Genomic DNA, 18,429 nt, shown 5'->3' on the forward strand with positions numbered 1-18,429 from the left:
GAATCTACTGCCAAACAAGAGGGGAAAAGTTAACTGTTACTTAAATCCTTCTATGGACTCTTTAAACAGAGTCGTAAAATAGTTGACCCAAATTAAACAAATCCTTGTTTGATGGCATAATCTCATGATTTCTCATGAGTGGACATTATAATTATACTAGCATATTTACTTTTTACATGTTTACCTATTTATTATTTTTAATAAATAATAATTAATAAAATAAAATCCTAGTGAATTAAAATCAATCCAAGAATAAGATATTTGATTAACACCATTATAGAATCTGTAATCGCAGCGATAGCAATCTAAACCTTTCTTTTGATGGATCTCATTTTTTCAAGATGAATTAAACATGACACTTGTCAAGACACATTTTTATCATTGGTCCAGGCATGCATTTTGATTTTATGATTGCATAAATTCGTTTATTCTCTTTAGAATAATAGTCATCATCTGTAACAAAAAGCCTGAATTAAGAATACGGTCTTAATCTATTACTTACCCTCAAATACACTCTCCATGTCCACGTGGATGACAGTTAAGATCATTTTAAATAATGATTATAACAGCCAAGGTACATCCATTCTGTGGAAATAAAAAGCACATACAAAAGAGAGTAAAATGTCTTCATCATTGGGTCATACTTTGCATGCATTCCTTTAGTTAACCACTTACTTATTTAATTTAACATTTTTTTAACTTTCTTGTCTTAATAAATCAAGCATCTAGGAACTCACAGCAAACTAAGAGCAAAACATCAACTTTTAAATGCCACCATTTAGCTGCTTCTTACACAAAGTGGTAGCAGCTTCTTTTTTTCCTTAATGGACCAATGTATTTCAAACTAAATTCATTATATCCCTTGCTTTATACCAGACCCCCCCAAAACTGATCCATGTTTTAACCTCTTTTTCTTTACTTATGAAGATATTTGCTTATTGGTCCATTTATTTATCTACTAATAGTATAAAATCAATATCCATGAAGCCTCTCAAGCTATAAAACTAGATTCTTCAACGTTCCTGAGATCGTTCCCACAAAGGTTATATACTAGTTCTTGTTTGTGCAATGGACCTCAGTGTTTCAAAAAAATGATTGATCATAATTTTTATTCAGATGCTTTCCATTCACATCACTGGCCCAGATGTGGTTCTTATCCATTTAATAAAAAAAATTTTAGATATTACAATGAACAGCCACAAATCCTTCACCCTATTTACCAACTAGTATATTGACTCCGTATATAAGTAACAGCTAGAACTTTATCAAGAGAAGAATGTTTAAATTATCAATCCATCAAACATACAATGGGACATTTAACTTTTGAAAATGAATATAAAAGCTAAGTTTTATTCTTATACTTCATTTGTGTTAAATTGGATTAATCTTGGTTCATAACACATTCTCATTATCATAGGCCTATTCATGGCTTTTTAAAAGTTAATTATCTTTTTCAGTGACACCATGGAAACTGTGAGCTAACAACCCAAACCAAGACCTTTATTACTTATATTGCATATCATTCTCCTTACTCAGAAGAATAGGTAAAGATCTGCATAACTGGGGAATAATTTAATTAGCTAGAGCACATCCATCCTGTGAAATGTAAAGAACTTAACAAATTAAGTTTTAAATTAATGAACATGAAGCAACCATCACAGAAATTAATCATAAACAATGATTTATGCCACATTTTTATCTCCGGCTTATGAATGAACTGCCATTTTATTGATTAATGTCTTCAGTTATCCATTTTAATAATATTATGAGCACCTTTAAATAAACCACCCAAAATTGAGAAGAACTATGAGAGTTACAGATGTCTAACTCCATGCCCCTTACCCACAGAGCAAGGAACACAGAGCTCCTTTTGAAAAGGAACTTCTGTCTTGTGCTAAATTGAATTCATCATAAACCTTGATTTACAATACAATCTTATCATTGGTCCTTATATGGTCTTCATTGATTAATATTCCATCCTTTCCATCATACCCTAAAGAGACCACCCCAACAATAACAAGAACTTGGATCATTACTCACATTGAACCATCATTATAGAGTGATTATCATCTTAATTGTGTCCAGTCAATGGAGCTGAAAACAGATGGAGGAAAAAAAAAAAAAGGAAAACTGAATACGGATTCTTGCATATCTTAAAGGTGGAGGGAGTATGTGAAATTCTCTCTAATAATCCATCTTTTCCCCTAGATTTACTTAGCTATTTATAAGTAGGTATTGATTAATTTATGAGATTACTTATTTCTGTTTTGCTTAGTAAACAAATTTGAACTTATCATTGTCCCTGAGCAAAAGCATTTGATTTTATTATTCGTTGTCTATGCTACCTTTACCTAAAAGCATCCCTGATTGATTTAATTTTTAATGAACCTCAATGTTTCAGGATATTAAAAATAATATAATATAATCAGTGGTACTGATCCTTGGTGTGCACCACATTCTCATCAGTGGTCTTGTTAAATTTTGGGTATAGACGTAGCCATGTATCCATTTTTTTAAATAATAAAATGAATACCTATAAACAACATAGCAGGGACATTAACTTTGTACATTGCTTATATAGGTCTATAGCCTTCTTCCTCAAGGACTTACCAGTCAAAGCCTTCATCAACGAGGATTCATTCTAGAGACTAGAAAGAAAATGTTACAAAGAATTAAATATCCTGGATTAGAATTTAGCTCTAATACCCTAATGAATACAAGGTGAGCAGGTTTAGACCAATTTTAAACTTTGGGTTGTGTCCTTCTTACAACTGGCAAAAAGATAGCCCCTTGTTTGTTGAATTAATTCAATTCTTAATTTTTCATTGAAATAGATACCTTTGAATCCACCACCTGAATCAAGAATAAGAGCTGTCTATAAGACACATCAGTTTCAATGCTCCATCCATAAATATAACCCAAGTTTTTGGCCTCACATGTGCAGAATTAGATTTATCCAAATGCTTGTTTCAAAGCAATCTCATACCAATGAACAATGCTTGATCCTACTTTATTTATTCATTCACTCATAAATTTGGTCAACTATTTCTTTTGGGTAAAGAATGAGAACAATGTGTAAATTCTCAGAAATCTTGAACATAAGTGCAATCATGCATCTCTGTACATCCCCCTTACCCAAAACCCTATAAGAGCCAACATTTTTGTCTTAAAGAATAACATAATCTCAGGAACCAGCTAAATCATAACCACTATTTCAAGACATGCTCATTACTGCCAGTGTTTTGTCTTTATTAGGTAATTGATTATTATTAGTTTATTCATGTATTCATTATGAAGATATAATCAGTATCCTTGTACACACACCCAAGACTGTGACATGGATAACAGTATCACATGCACAGTTGCTCAGTAGCAAAGTGATAACAGACGATGTAACTTTGTAATGAAATTTAGTGAGCACAATAGCTTATTATAGAGAAAACTTTTATCACTGTTCCTTTTTTAAATAGCGCTGAGGCTTTTATTTAATTACACAAATGACTTTCCTATTTAGCAATAAAACAGCCAGTAACCAAAGATAACATAGAACATAAACATTGACAATTCATACATCTGTCTACACGTGCCTCAGTATCAGAGATTAAAAAAACAAAACATGATTCCCAACTGCTCAAAAATAAATTAGTACTAGGATTTATTTCATTACATATGTCATAGCTGGTCCAGGCATGGCCATATTTTTATTCATTTACTAGTAATGCTTGAGCATTAGTTCACTTATAATGATAATAATTATTATCCATGAACCACAAAATTGTAAGAACAGAATAATTAACTATTTTAAACTACTGTCTATAGGATCATTTCCAATGGAGCAATAGACTAATTTCTTTTCTATTATAGCTTAAACTTTCTTACCCATTTATTTATTATCCTCAACCATCCATCACTAGACCACAATCATGCACCTTTGTCTTTATTTACACTTTGTCAATTCATTTATTCATTAATTCATTACACATAATAAACAAATATGCATTAATTAGGAAAAAAACAGAACAAGAACTATGATCCCCTTATTTTCTATCTGTAGAAATATATGTTTTCTTGAAATGACCTCATTGTTTTCAACACAGATTATGCAACATAATGTTTTTATCAATCCCATGTACGTTATGGGATCATGGTAGACTTCTTTAATTATGTTTCCTACTTCTTAATAATACATTGACTACTCTTAAATGGCCCAAACCAAAACAAGAACATTGACTATTACTCACATTAGTCTCTGTGCTCATGAGACAACCTAGAGCTAGAGGCCACCGCAGAACACTTAAATCAGCACAGGAGTATCTGTTCTGAGGAGTACATGGAAGAGCAGAAAATAAATTTGATACTTTCTATCCATTAGTCTTTGTATTTCATCTTTAATTTACTCATCATTTGGTATTTATTAACTTATGATAGTATTTGCTTATTTTTCTCTTAAGAAAACAAACTTACAATACACCCAGAGCAATAAAACTGATTATTAGTTGTTGCCAGGGTACATGACTTTTACCTAAAGTTAAAACCATTGGTCTATTTATTATCCATGACTTATTATATTAATACCATTTCTTTCCTTGCTGCAGATATTAACAATTACAATATGCCCCACTCTCTTCTTTAATCATTTAAATATTTCTTTATTTATATTTATATAGTTTATATAATATAAACTTCCATTTATATTAACATAATCATAATCAGTGAACCATAGAATCAGAAACACACAATCCTTGATACCGCTAACATCTATCTATAGTATTTCCCTATATAAAGTTAATCCCATATAGTAGACTAGATTTCTCTTAAATTGGACTTCAGAGTTCCAGATACTTAATAGTCGTCATCATCCATTACTCATATACCACCAGCTGTCATCAGTAGCTCAGACTTGGCCCTCATCTTCTTAATTTGTGTCTATACATTTTTATTGATTAACTGATCATTTCACTAACAATAATAAAATAATTACCTAAGAATCACAAAAACTTAAGAGTAATCTCTAACATTTGTCAATATAATTATTAGCTTGAATAGCTCTAATACCTGTTTATATAATCATTACAGCAATACAAGTCTTTAATTAATAAATCTAATATTATATATAGACATTATTCAACATAATACTTTATATTAATCCAATTTTTACAATCAGACCAAAATATACTTTCAATGATTATATATAACATTTTTTAATAGTACCATGAATAGCTGACTAGTATTTCATGGTATACATGTGCCACAATTTGTTGATCCATTCATGGGTTGATGAGTATGTAGATTGCTTCCATGACTTGGCAATTATGAATTGAGTTGCAATAAACTTTCTGGTGCAAATGTCTTTGTGGGAAAATGATTTTTGTTCTTCTGGGTATCTACTAGATACCTAGTAATGGGACTTTCCAACTTTCACATTTACCTGGATGAAGGTGAAATACATTCTTCTTAGTAAAGTATTGCAAGAATGGAAAAATAAATATGCAATGTACTTCATACTAATATTAAATCAATATTTAAACAATTACATGTTCATAAGAACAATAAAACACAAATATAGTCTAATACAGGTATACAGGGAAGTGGGAAAGGGGGCGGGAGAGGACAATTAGCAATAAAAAAAAAGAAAAACGAATCTTTGATGATTCCCAGGTTGATCCCTCAAATGATTATATTAAATGCCATGATTTTAAAAAATAATAATATCACGAATAGTTTAATAAAAAAACTACTGAAACCAAGAAAAATAACTTTGACTATTACTCACAAGGTCTCCATAAGTCATATAACACGCTGATGCAGCCACAGATCTTCTGACCATACAAAAAAAGAAGGTAAAATCAGCTAGTAAGTGTTCATTCTAAGGAGTACAGAGTACAAGAAATGTTTCAAAAAGATTAAGACATTAATTGCATTGGTCATTGCATTCTGTCTTTCATGTAGTCAGTGACATCGGTAATTTTTGATGACATTTATTTTATTCTCTCTTACATAAAAAAGCAATATCAATTATGCCACTGATACACAGCATGAACATTGATTATTACTTATCACCATCTATTTCATCCAAAGAAACAACCTTGTACCACTTATTGCCCACTTATATCAGTGTTTTCGATGTATATTATAGATTTTCTTTCCTCACAAAATATTTTTAATATATACAAATAAACAAAATTGATGATGTTCTTCATACATGCCTGCCATCATTTATAACACTTCATATTCATTCCATACTTATCCCCGAGCTACCCACAACCTTCATAATTATATTTCACACTTTTTGTTAGTGCAGTGTAAAATTACAAACAAACCACCCAAGATAGGACAAGAACTTTGACTATTACTCACTTGGTCTTCAGGCTTCTAACACAGAGATGGAACCATATAGCTTGTAAACAAGGAAAACTATCACAACAAAAGGAGCCCTTCTTGACATTGATCCTTACTTTTCAATTTTCATTTAGTTATTTGTCTATACATTCACTAATTTGGAGCATATTTATTTCATTTCCCATTAAGAAAATGAACAATTTTTAACTGGCCACTGATACAGAACTTGAATATGGTCAACAATTTATACTGCCTATATCATCACTAGTCAGAAGTAATAGGTATGCCAGATTTTCTTTGGACTTTACCAGTCTCAATATATACTAATAGTATTTCTTGCCCAACCACATATTTTTATAATTGGACAATTATAAAGAATGAATTTTTTACTAATCTTTGTGTATTTATTGATTCTTTTATTGATACAACTATAAATATAAAATTAAAATGCATAAACACGAAGACTAAAAATACTTCCTTCTATATTCCTGGCATATAGAATCATTTGAAATAGAAGGAACAGACCACTTATTTTTTTTGAAGGACCAGATACATATTCATTGTCTATGACTCATATGCACCAGTAGTCATCATCAATCCAGGATTGGCCCTCTTTTTTTCCATTTCTACTTTGTCCAATTAAATCATTAATTTGCTAATAATCATTTTAAATACTGTGATTCACAAAACTATACAAAGAGACTTGATATTCCTAATCTATATTTAGACTCATTCTAACACTGAGGTATGTTTCATTAATCACCCTTAGTTTCTATATATGCATTAGCAATATAACACTTCATATCAGTCCTCTATAACTAGACAGAGCTGACCATCTTCGATTACATTATATACTTATTTATATGTATTTATTCCTCCTAAGTAAACCACCCAAAGAAAAACAAGAAATTTGAATATTACTCACATTGATCTATATGTTTGTTCCTAGAGATGGTCCCAGCAGAGCACATAACCATGGAGGAATCCTCAAATCAGAACACATCGTCCATTCTAAGGCATATAGTCCAGAGATGAGAACAAAAGAGAGACATGCTCACTATTCATCTTTCCATTTTACCCATCATTGGTCACTTACTTACACAATCAGTATTTGGGGTATACTTATATAATTTTCTCTTAAAAAATGAACAATTTTGAACTTGTAACTGATGAAGAATTTTAACATAATCTGTAATTCTTCTGTTTATAACATTAGCCAAAGAGGTGACAGACACCATTTATGTCTCTTTGGATGTCATTGTTTTTATAAATATATATGTGTGTGTGTGTGTGTGTGCGTGTGTGTGTGTTTCTTGTCTCAGCACATATTTTTATAATTGGACAATGATTAACATTATTCATATATATATAAATTGGTTCTCATATTACCAACCATAAAAATCGAATAAAAGCATGTAAACACAAACACCAAATACAAACCTATTCTATATTCCTTATATCAAACTTAGAAAACAGCTAGATTTATTTTCTGATGGACCTCAGAGTTCCAGACACATATTTAATCATATAAGACTCATACGCCACCAGCAGTCATCATCTATCCAGGATTGATCTTTTTGTCCCATAGGTTTCTACCTTGTCTGTTGACAGATTCATTAATTCACTATGAATAACTTTTACCCCCTATGATTCAAAAACACCAAAGAAAGACTTTTTATTCCTAATCTGTATATGGAATCATTTTAACATTGATATATCTATGTAATTAATTATACTTATTTTGTTACATAAGTATAATGGATAACATTGAGTCCTCTTAAAAAAAAAAACCACCTGAAATAAGTCAAGTATTACTCACATTCGTTGGTGTGCACCTAACCATGATGCAAACACTGCACATGACCATGGGAGAATCTTTAAACCAGCAAATTCGTCCATTCTCAGGAGTACAGACAGGGCAGAGAAGATGATAACAAAATGAGATGTTTTCTAATAATCCTTGCTTTTCACTATCATTAAATGAGTGATTTATATAATCATTCTTTGAAGTTTCTTTTTTCATTTTTTTAAAGAAAGTGAACAGTTTTGAATTAGTTGCTGATATAGAACTTAAATATTTTCTATGATTTATACTATCTATACCATCATGATCCAAAGTCACAGACACATACCATTTCTTTCTCTATGTACTTCACTGTTTCAATACATATTAATAGTGTTTCTTGCCTTATCACATACTTTTATATATGGACAATGCTTAATCTTATTCATCTTTATTTACACATATTATGTATTTGTTTACCAAGTCTGTCACTAATGCAATTATAAAATAAAATTAAAAAATGTAAAAAAACACAAAGACCAAAAACAAATTCATTATACATTCCTGACATCTCCCTCTAGGATCATTTAAAACAGAGGGAATTGACGTTTGTAATGGACCTCAGAATCCCAGATGTATTCATCGTATAACTAATATGCCACATGGAGTCATCATCGATCCAGAATTTGCCTATTTTTCTCCATACATTTTACTTTCTCTATTGATTGATCCATTAATTCACTAATAATTTAAAAACCTTTGGTTTTCAAAAACCCAAGAACAGCCTTGGGTATTCAATACAATACTTCAAATCATTCCTATATCTATAACTAAGATACACTTGACCATCTTTTATTATATTATAGACCTTTTTAATAATACATTGAATCCTCTTAAACAAACCACCCAAACTAAGACAAGAATGCTGACTACTTACATTGTTCTGCATGCTCCTTCTGAAGCATTGTGCAAATAAAGCATGTGAACTTGGCAGAATCTTTAAGTCATCACAAATACGTCCATTCTGACAAGTACAGAGCATAGAATATGATAACAAAATTAAGATGGTATCATCATTGATCCTCCCTTTTTACCTATCATCAGTTAGATTAAGTAAGCATTATTGGAAGCATACTTATTTCATTTTTATCTTTAAGAAAATGAACAATTTTGAACTTGCCACTGAACTAAAACATGAACAATGTTAATAATCTAAACTATCTATTCATATTAGCCAAAAAAGTTAAGTATGTATGATTTTCTTTGGCCTTCACTTTTTAAATAGGTATTAATAATATTTCTTGCATCACCACATATTTTTATAATTGCACAATGCTTAGCTTTGTCTTTATTCATAACTTTTTATTGATTCTCTCATTGATAAAATTATAAAATGAAATAAGTATGCACATGAACAAAAAGCCAAAACCAAACATAGTCTATATTCTTTTCATCTCCTTATAGAATTGTTTGAAATAGAGGGAATTGACTTTTATCAAGGACCTCAGAGTTCCAGACACGTATTCACCGTGTATAACTCATACTCCACCAGTGGTCATCACCGATCCAAGATTGACCCTCTATTTCTCCATTCCTTTCTACATTGTCAGTAGATTAATTCATTAATTCACATCTAATAATTGTAAATCTTACATTTCACAAACTCCAAGAACAGACTTGATATTTCTAATTTGGATGATCATTCTAATATTAACATATCTGTTTTAATAACTGTTCTCGGGTTTTCATATGTGCATTATCAGTAAGTACTTCATATCACTGCCATAAGTATCAATGGGATACAGTTGGCTATCTCTGAACATATTACATTATGTACTTTTTTATAATGCATTGAGTCCTCTTAAACAAACCCACCTGCACAAAGTCAAGAACATTGACTATTACTCACATTTGTCTGCATACTTCTTCCTATGCATGGTTCAAACAGAGCACCTAGTCATAGAGAAGTCATCCGTTCTGAGGAGTATAGAGCAGAGAAGATGATAAAATTTACACATTTTAAATATTGATCCTGGATTTTCACCTATTATTAGCTAGTCATTATGCAATCATTATTGCAATCAGTATATTTAATTCATTTTCTCTAACGAAAAATAGAAATTTCAAATTTGCCACTGACCCAAAAATTGAACATTATTAGCCAAAGATGTCACAGGCATGAAATATTTATCTCTCTGTGGACTTCACTGTTTCAAAATGTATTAAGAGTATTCCTTGCATTTCAGAATGCATACATTTCAAAAATATATTTATTTTTATAATTGGACAATGTCTAACATTATTCTGTTTATTTAGTTACATATTTGTTTATTAATTCTCACATTGACCAATTATGAAAATAGAATAGAAATATGTAAATATGAATACCAAAATCAAACACAGTCTATGTTTTTGAATCTATATGTAGAATAATCTCAAACATACACAATGGGCTACATTTTCTTTGTGATGGACCTCAGAGTTTCAGAGGTATTCATCGTCTATAACTCATACACCCCCAGTGGTCATCATCGATCCAAAATTGGCCCTCTTTTCTTTGCTTTCTTTTCTAGCTTCTCTTTTGATTAATTTATTAATGCCATAATAATAATGTTAAGCCCTATAGTTTATAAACTGCGAGAACAGCCATAGCTATTTGTATACAGAATCATTCTAATATTGATATATTTATTTTATTTATTATCCTTAGTTCTTCACATATGCGTTTTCAATAATACCTCACATCACTCCTATGTTTATTCTTGAGTTTGCCATCTTTAATTATAATATGTGCCTTTTTGTAAGACACTGAATCCTCGCAAACAAAACAAAATAGACTATTACTCACGTAGGTCTGCATGCTCCTTCCTAAGCATGGGGAAAATACAATATTGACCTTGGAGGAACCCACAAATCAGCAAAGTACAGCCATTCTAAGGAATATAAAGCAGAGGAGATGATAACAAAAGTGAGATAATATATATCATCAATGATCCTTGCTTTCCACTTATCATTGGTAATCCATATTCAAAGTATATTTCATTTATTTTATCTAAAGAAATGATTTATTTAAAACTTGCAATTGCTCTAGAAATTCAACATTGTCTATACTTAATACTGTCTATGCCATCATTAGCCACAGAAATCACAATCATGTACCATGTTATCTCTCTGTGGACTTTCTTATTTCAATAAATATTTCTTACATCACTACATATTTTTATACTTGGACAATGCTTAAATTTTTTCATCTCTATTTACATACACATTTTCACTGACTTTCACATTGGCCAATGATAAAAATACATAAACACAAAAAATAAAAAAATACATTCTATATTTCTGAAACCTGTCTCTAGAATAATTTGAAACCGATGCAAAGGGCCAGATTACTTCTGTGAGGGACCTCAGACTTCAGACGTATTCATCGTACAAGACTAATACGCCACCAGTAGTCATCATCGATCCAAGACTGACCATCTTATTTTCCATTCAATGGTACTAATACCTCATCTGTTGATTAATTTATGAGTTTACTACCAATAATTTTAAATCCTATAAAGAGCTTCAATACTCCCGCTCTCTAAACAAAAATCATTCTAGCATAGGTATATATGTTGCATTGATTAGCCTCAGATTTTCATATATGCATTATTAATGTAGTACTTCATATTACTGCAATATTTGCAATTGGAATACAGTTCGCCATCTTCAATCAATGTCTTTTTATAAGACATTGAATCCTCTTAGATGAAACACCCAAAGCAAGATAAAGACTTTGTCTATTACTCACATAGTTATACATGCTAAGCATGGTGCGAGCACAGCAAATGACCACCGAGACATCCTTAAGTCAGCACAAGTATGTCCATTCTGGGGAGTATAAAGCAGAGAAGATGATAACAAAATTGAAGCTTTCCTCTTACTGATCCCTTTTTTCCACCTTGCCACAGACCCAGAATTTGAACTATATACCATTTGTCTCTGAACTTCTCTGTTTTTAATATATATTAATAGTATATCCTGCCTCATCAGATATTTTTATAACTGGACAATATTTCAACCACTTTCTCTTCATTTATTTATGTATTTGTTTACAGATTTCCATATTAATCCAATTACAAAAATAAATAAAAGGTTAATATATAATCGCTTAGAAAAAAACAAATACATTCTATGTTTCTAAAATCTTTCTATAACATCATGTGAAACACATAGAATAGGCCAGATTTCTTCTGTGATGGACCTCAGAGTTCCAGACGTATTCATCGTACAAGACTCATACGCCACCAGAAGTCATCAGCGATCCACAATGCATCCTACATTTCTCCATTAGTTTTTACTTCACCTAGTAAATACTTTATTACTTCACTAATGATAATTCTAAAACATTTGGTTCACAAAAGACCAAGAACAGCATTGATATTCCTAATCTGCCTGCAGAATCATTCTAATATTGATGCATTAGTATCTACTTCATTAAATAATCTTCAGTTTTTCACATATTACCAATATAGCACTTTCTATCTCTCATATCTCTCTCTCTGGGATGTGGTTGGCCATCTTTGATTTATATTATACCTTAAGAAAAAAAACACCCAAACTAAAACTAGAACTTGGACTACTACTCACATTAGGCTGCATACTCCCGTATGTGATGCAAATGGGCATATGACCATGAAATCCTCAATCAGCACGTATCATCTATTCTGAAGAGTACAGAGCTGAAAAGTTAATGACATTGAGACATTCTCACTAATGATCTTGGCTTTTGACTTTTCTTTAGGCCATCATTATGTGGACTAATATTCATTTCATTTTCTTAGGATCTTGATCTTATGAATGACTAAGAATTTGATCTATAATTTATATAATATCTCTTTGACTTCACTGATTTTAATATATATTAGTAGTACTTCTTTCCTCACCACATATTTTTATAATTGTAGAATGCTCATCCATTTTATCTTTATTCATTTATGTGTCTAAAGATGCTTGCCTTGCCCAAATTAGAAAAATAAAATGCAAATGCATGAACACCAACACCAAAAACAACTTCATTCTATGTTTCTGACCTTGGTCTATATAGGATCACTTGAAATAGAGGGAAAGGGGCAGTTATCTTCTGTGACAGACCCTAAAGCTCCAGACACATACTCATCATATTTGAAATAAATGGCACAAGTATTCATTATCCATCCAGACTGGTCCTTCTTTTCTCCATTCATTTAGATTGTCTATTAAGTCATTAATTTACTAAAAATAATTTTAAAGCCTAAGATTAAAGAAAACTTTAAGAGCCTTGATTATCCTAATCTGTACATGGACTCATTCTAACATTGATATATCTTTTTCATTATTTATCCTCAATTTCTCAAAAATGAATTATCAATATTATCCCAGGGATAATTTAATTTATTAATTCATCAATAACAAAAATGAATTATCAATATTATCCCAGGGATAATTTAATTTATTAATTCATCAATAACAATATTATCCCAGGGATAATATTGATAATTTTTGAACATTTTTGACTATATATATACTTTCACTTAACAGATTTGACAATATATATATATATATATACTTTTGACAATATATATATACTTTCAATAACATTTTTGACAATATATATATACTTTCAATAACAGATTTAATACTCTTAAATAAACCACCCAAATCAAGATAAGGACTTTGACTACTGCACACATTGGTCTGCATCTGTCTTCTAAAGTATGGTGCAATAAAAAAGCACATTACCCTGGATGAATCCTCAAGCCAGAACAAGTACATCCATTCTGAGGAGAATAAAGCAAAGAAGATAAAAATTTGAGATATTATCACCATTTATCCTTAATTATCATGTTTTTTTAATTAGTCATTTAGACTATCATTAAAGTATATTTCTTTCATCTTATTTTAAGTAAATGAACAATTTTGAAATTGCTACTGACCCAGATCATGAACATTATCTATAATTATACTGCCCATACTATCATTTGCAAAAGATGTGACAGGCATGGACCATTTATTTTTCTTTGGACTTCACTATTTTCAATACATGTAATATGTCTTGCCTCATCACATTTTAATAATTGGACAATGCTTCACTCAAACAAATATATTTATTTATTTTTATATTTGTTTATTGATTCTTACATTATAATGCAGTTATAAAAATGGAATGAAAATACATGAACACAAAAACCAAAACAAATACATTGTACTTCCTGACATTGGTCTACAGGATCTTCCCAAGAGAGAGAATGGGCCGGATTTCTTTTGTGATGGACCTCAGAGTTCCAGACACATATTCATCGTGTAACACTCATATGCCTGCCACCAGTAGTCATCATCGATCCAGGATGGCCCTCTTTTTCTCCATTCACTTATTGTTTATGTTTAATTTATTAATTCATCAATAACAATTTGAAAAACTGTTCCATAAGATCCAAAGAAGAGACTTAAGACTCCTAATCTCTACATAGAATCATTTTAACATTGATATACCTGTTTCATTAACTATCCTCAGTTTTTCATTTGTTCATTATTAAGATAAGCCTTTATATCACTCCCATATTCATTGCTAGAATACAGTACTTGTTCATCATTGAATATATTATACACTTTTGAGTAACACATTGAATAATTTTTAAATAACTGCCCAAACTAAGATAACAATTTTAACTATTACTCACATTGATCTCTATGCTGGTAACAAATAGGTTTAACCATAGAGCACGCACCTGTGGAGGAATACCTCAATCAGCTAGAATGCAAACATTCTGAGAAGAGAGCAGAGCAAGTGAGAAAAAAATTGGAAACCTCATCCTTTAGGATTCTTGCTTGCTATATTGCTTTTACTTACTCATTCAAGTACTTCATGTTTTTTTCATAAAGTGTATAGTCTCTCTCCTAACAAAGGGATAACCTCAAACTTGGAACTGATTCAGAACAATAAAAATGATTCTTACTATCGTGGTCTATATGATCCTAAGTCAGAGGATCTTTGATTCAATTATTTTCTTCATGGACATCAGTTTTCTCTATTTGTATTAACATTTCTTGCCTCTTTCATATGTTCACAGTTTGACAATATCTTTTTAAATAGTTCTTTAATAGTTTTGTCATTGATCCATTAATACTAATAAATCTAAATCCATGAACAAGATTTTTGTGGATTCCAAACATCTGTCTGTAGGATTCTTGCAAACAGAAGGAATAGTCTAACTATGTTGTGTTGCTGCTGTGAGCCCCACATATATTACTCATAGCTTATGACTCATATGCCACCAGTCGGAATCATTGGCTCATGTGAAATCATTGGCTGAGTTTTTCTTCATTCATTTTTACATTTGTAAAAGGCTGGATCATTACTTCACTGAAAGTAATAAAATAAACATGAGTCATAAAAATGCAAGAATAAAATCCTTGAATATCACTACTATCCATCAACACAATAATTTCCTGTATACATTATATCTTTGTCATTAAGCATTGTCAATGTTGTACAATATTGTTTGATCAACATAATTATTTCATATCAGTCTTATTATGGGGCCATAGATACACGTAACTATTTTATTAATAATTTTTAATGCTACCATGAATACCTTCCAACAAATGAATAAAACCAAGATAAGGACATTAGTCTCTTTCTGAACAAAGAAGTAACGTAAGAAACTTGATCATGACAAGGATGCTTAAATCACCTCAATGGCTCTGTTTTGAAGACTATCAAGCACAGGTGATGAGATATTTTGTTAATTGGCCCATAATTTCTATTTTTTATTTACCTATTCATTTGTATTTTCATTAATTTATGGTAATATTTACTTTTCTTCTTATAAAATAAACTTTCAAATTATAACTGACTTACAGCAATAGCTATTAATTAGGAATTATTATCTATATCACCTTTACTGATACATTTGGTCCATTTGGTATCCATACAAAAATGTACATTGGGGCGGCGCCTGTGGCTCAGTGAGTAGGGCGCCGGACCCAAATGCCGAGGGTGGCGGGTTCAAACCCAGCCCCGGCCAAACTGCAACAAAAAATAGCCGGGCATTGTGGTGGGTGCCTGTAGTCCCAGCTGCTTGGGAGGCTGAAGCAAGAGAATCGCGTAAGCCCAAGAGTTAGAGGTTGCTGTGAGCCGTGTGACGCCACAGCACTCTACCCGAGGGTGGTACAGTGAGACTCTGTCTCTACAAAAAAAAAAAAAATGTACATTGATATTTTTCCTTGCTACACACTTTAGTAATGAGAAATGCTTTACATGCTTCAGTTTTACTCAATTATATATTTATTTTGTTATCCTGCCATTGATACTTTTACAATATTATTATTTAATACATTTTTTAAATGTATGAACACAAGATTAGGAATAAGATCCTTATATATTCCTGATATCTGTCTACTATATCCCTTAAACATGGGAATACACTAGATTCTATTTGTGTTGGAGCTCAAAGACTGTACATGTACTATTCATCACACACAACAATAATAATATACACCAGTTGTCATCACTGGTCCAGAACTGAGCTTTTTTCTCTTCTTTCTTATCTATACTAAGTTTTTTTTTCAATTTTGCTTTCAATTGTTTTAGATTGAAGTTTTTTTTAAATTTTATTCATTTATTTATTGCGACAGAATCTCACTTTGTGGCCCTCGGTAGACTGCCATAGCATCATAGCTCACAGCAACCTCCAACTCCTGGGCTCAAGTGATTCTCTTGCCTCAGCCTCCCCAGTCACTGGAACTATCGGAGCCCACACAATGTCTGGCTTTTTTTTTTTTTTTTTAAAGAAACGTGGTCTTACTCTGACTCAGACTGGTCTCAAACTCCTGAGCTCAGGGCAATTCACACAGCTCGGCCTCCCACAGTGCTAGGATTACTGGCATGAGCCACCACACCTGGCCTATACTTCTTTATTGATTAATTCATTAATAAAACATACATAAACCACAAAAAACAAGATTTTCAATATCCCTAATATTCAATTACACTGCCATTTACAAAGAGCCTAAATACCTTTCTTTAATTGAATTTGTACTATTGTATTTATATTATGTATTAATCGACATAATACTTTATAGCTATTTAATATGATTGACACACTTTGAATCACCCAAACCAAGATAACTTTGACTATTGCTCACATTGGTCTCTATGCATCTAACACACAGATGCAAACTAATGAACATGGATTAAATCAGCATAAGCAGGTCCATGCTAAGGAGTGCATAGCATAGTAAATGATTAAAAAAATTGAGGCCTTCTGTCCACTGAGCCATAGATTTCTCTATCCCTTCATATAGTCATTCAGGTTTTTACGTGGGTCATTACAAAAACTTTAAGATATACAACCATCAAGAAATGTAAAATCCAAGTGGACAAAAACGAAGTCCTCCTTGCAATACCAATAAGCAGAGCAAGTTGAAACATGCACAGGTAAATCTTTTATTCTTGGAAGTGAAATAGTGGACCACAACACATTCTATCTCAAAACCTTTATAGTGGGGTGGCGCCTGTGGCTCAAAGGACTAGGGCGCTGGCCCCATATGCCGCAGGTGGCGGGTTCAAACCCAACCGTGGCCAAAAACTGCAAAAAAAAAAAAAAAAAAAAATCAGAACCTTTGTAGTGAACTACATATAACTTTTATGTTAATATTTGTTTATTTTCTCTTAATAAATAAAACGCAAAATATGAAACTTGTCAAAAACTATTATGTATTACATTTTATTATCACCTTAAACTAAGACAAAATAGATTTATTCCACTTATATTAATGAGTTTTCCTTACTGCATACTTGAACAATGACCATGCTTTAGTACTGATGTTTATTCATTATAAATTTATTTATTCTACCATTTATACTTTATAATGTCATTCTTCAGAATCCATGCACACAAAAGAATGAGATCCTTGCATATTCTTGACATTATTTATTGAACAGTTCAAACAGAGGAAATGGACATACTCACACTGGTCAGTGACCAATGACACTGATGTAACCCTAGAGCACATAGCCATGGAAGAGTGCTTCTAAAATCGGCTCAGGTGGGTCCATTCTGAGGAGTACAAAGCAAAACAGATGATAAAAAAATTGAGACATTGCCCTAATGATCCTCACTCTTCATCTAAATAATCATTATTTGAAATATATTTATTTCATATTCTAAGCAAACAGCTATGCATATGCCATGTACAGAATATTACTTATTATATCTGTAAGCATAACAACAAAGAATAAAAAAAAGATTTTTGCATACTTGGGACATCTGTAAATAGTATCC

At 31.4% G+C, this 18,429-nt stretch overlaps 1 long non-coding RNA gene, 5 other non-coding genes and 6 pseudogenes across 9 annotated transcripts; all 12 read right to left on the reverse strand.

The window, feature by feature from the left end:
• Positions 1-1,068: 1,068 nt before the first annotated feature.
• On the reverse strand, positions 1,069-1,143 carry LOC128595195 (small nucleolar RNA SNORD113/SNORD114 family). Its single transcript, XR_008382845.1, has one exon. It is a non-coding gene; the product is annotated as a small nucleolar RNA SNORD113/SNORD114 family (small nucleolar RNA).
• A 2,066-nt stretch (positions 1,144-3,209) lies between these two features.
• Positions 3,210-18,205, reverse strand: LOC128594013 (uncharacterized). 4 transcript variants are annotated; one of them, XR_008382469.1, is made up of 12 exons: positions 18,118-18,205; positions 15,100-15,506; positions 14,824-14,910; positions 13,886-13,923; positions 12,755-12,846; positions 11,916-11,995; positions 10,971-11,055; positions 10,032-10,099; positions 8,159-9,146; positions 7,265-7,350; positions 5,774-5,819; positions 3,210-5,428 (listed from the first exon to the last, which is right to left on the reverse strand). It is a non-coding gene; the product is annotated as an uncharacterized LOC128594013 (long non-coding RNA). The 4 variants fall into 4 exon arrangements; XR_008382471.1 differs by having other exon boundaries at positions 8,159-8,239; positions 9,060-9,146; positions 14,824-15,506; XR_008382470.1 differs by having other exon boundaries at positions 8,159-8,352; positions 9,060-9,146; positions 14,824-15,506.
• Positions 4,820-4,897, reverse strand: LOC128595171 (small nucleolar RNA SNORD113/SNORD114 family). Its single transcript, XR_008382831.1, has one exon. It is a non-coding gene; the product is annotated as a small nucleolar RNA SNORD113/SNORD114 family (small nucleolar RNA).
• Positions 6,880-6,940, reverse strand: LOC128595186 (uncharacterized; annotated as a pseudogene).
• LOC128595168 (small nucleolar RNA SNORD113/SNORD114 family) lies at positions 7,832-7,904 on the reverse strand. Its single transcript, XR_008382829.1, has one exon. It is a non-coding gene; the product is annotated as a small nucleolar RNA SNORD113/SNORD114 family (small nucleolar RNA).
• LOC128595174 (uncharacterized) lies at positions 8,737-8,804 on the reverse strand (annotated as a pseudogene).
• LOC128595160 (small nucleolar RNA SNORD113/SNORD114 family) lies at positions 9,620-9,691 on the reverse strand. Its single transcript, XR_008382822.1, has one exon. It is a non-coding gene; the product is annotated as a small nucleolar RNA SNORD113/SNORD114 family (small nucleolar RNA).
• LOC128595157 (uncharacterized) lies at positions 10,592-10,661 on the reverse strand (annotated as a pseudogene).
• On the reverse strand, positions 11,523-11,591 carry LOC128595173 (uncharacterized; annotated as a pseudogene).
• On the reverse strand, positions 12,363-12,432 carry LOC128595158 (uncharacterized; annotated as a pseudogene).
• LOC128595163 (small nucleolar RNA SNORD113/SNORD114 family) lies at positions 14,413-14,488 on the reverse strand. The gene has a single exon (XR_008382825.1). It is a non-coding gene; the product is annotated as a small nucleolar RNA SNORD113/SNORD114 family (small nucleolar RNA).
• On the reverse strand, positions 15,374-15,438 carry LOC128595192 (uncharacterized; annotated as a pseudogene).
• Positions 18,206-18,429: the final 224 nt, after the last annotated feature.

This window comes from Nycticebus coucang, chromosome 9 (assembly GCF_027406575.1).
Source record: "Nycticebus coucang isolate mNycCou1 chromosome 9, mNycCou1.pri, whole genome shotgun sequence".
Lineage (NCBI taxonomy): Eukaryota > Metazoa > Chordata > Mammalia > Primates > Lorisidae > Nycticebus > Nycticebus coucang.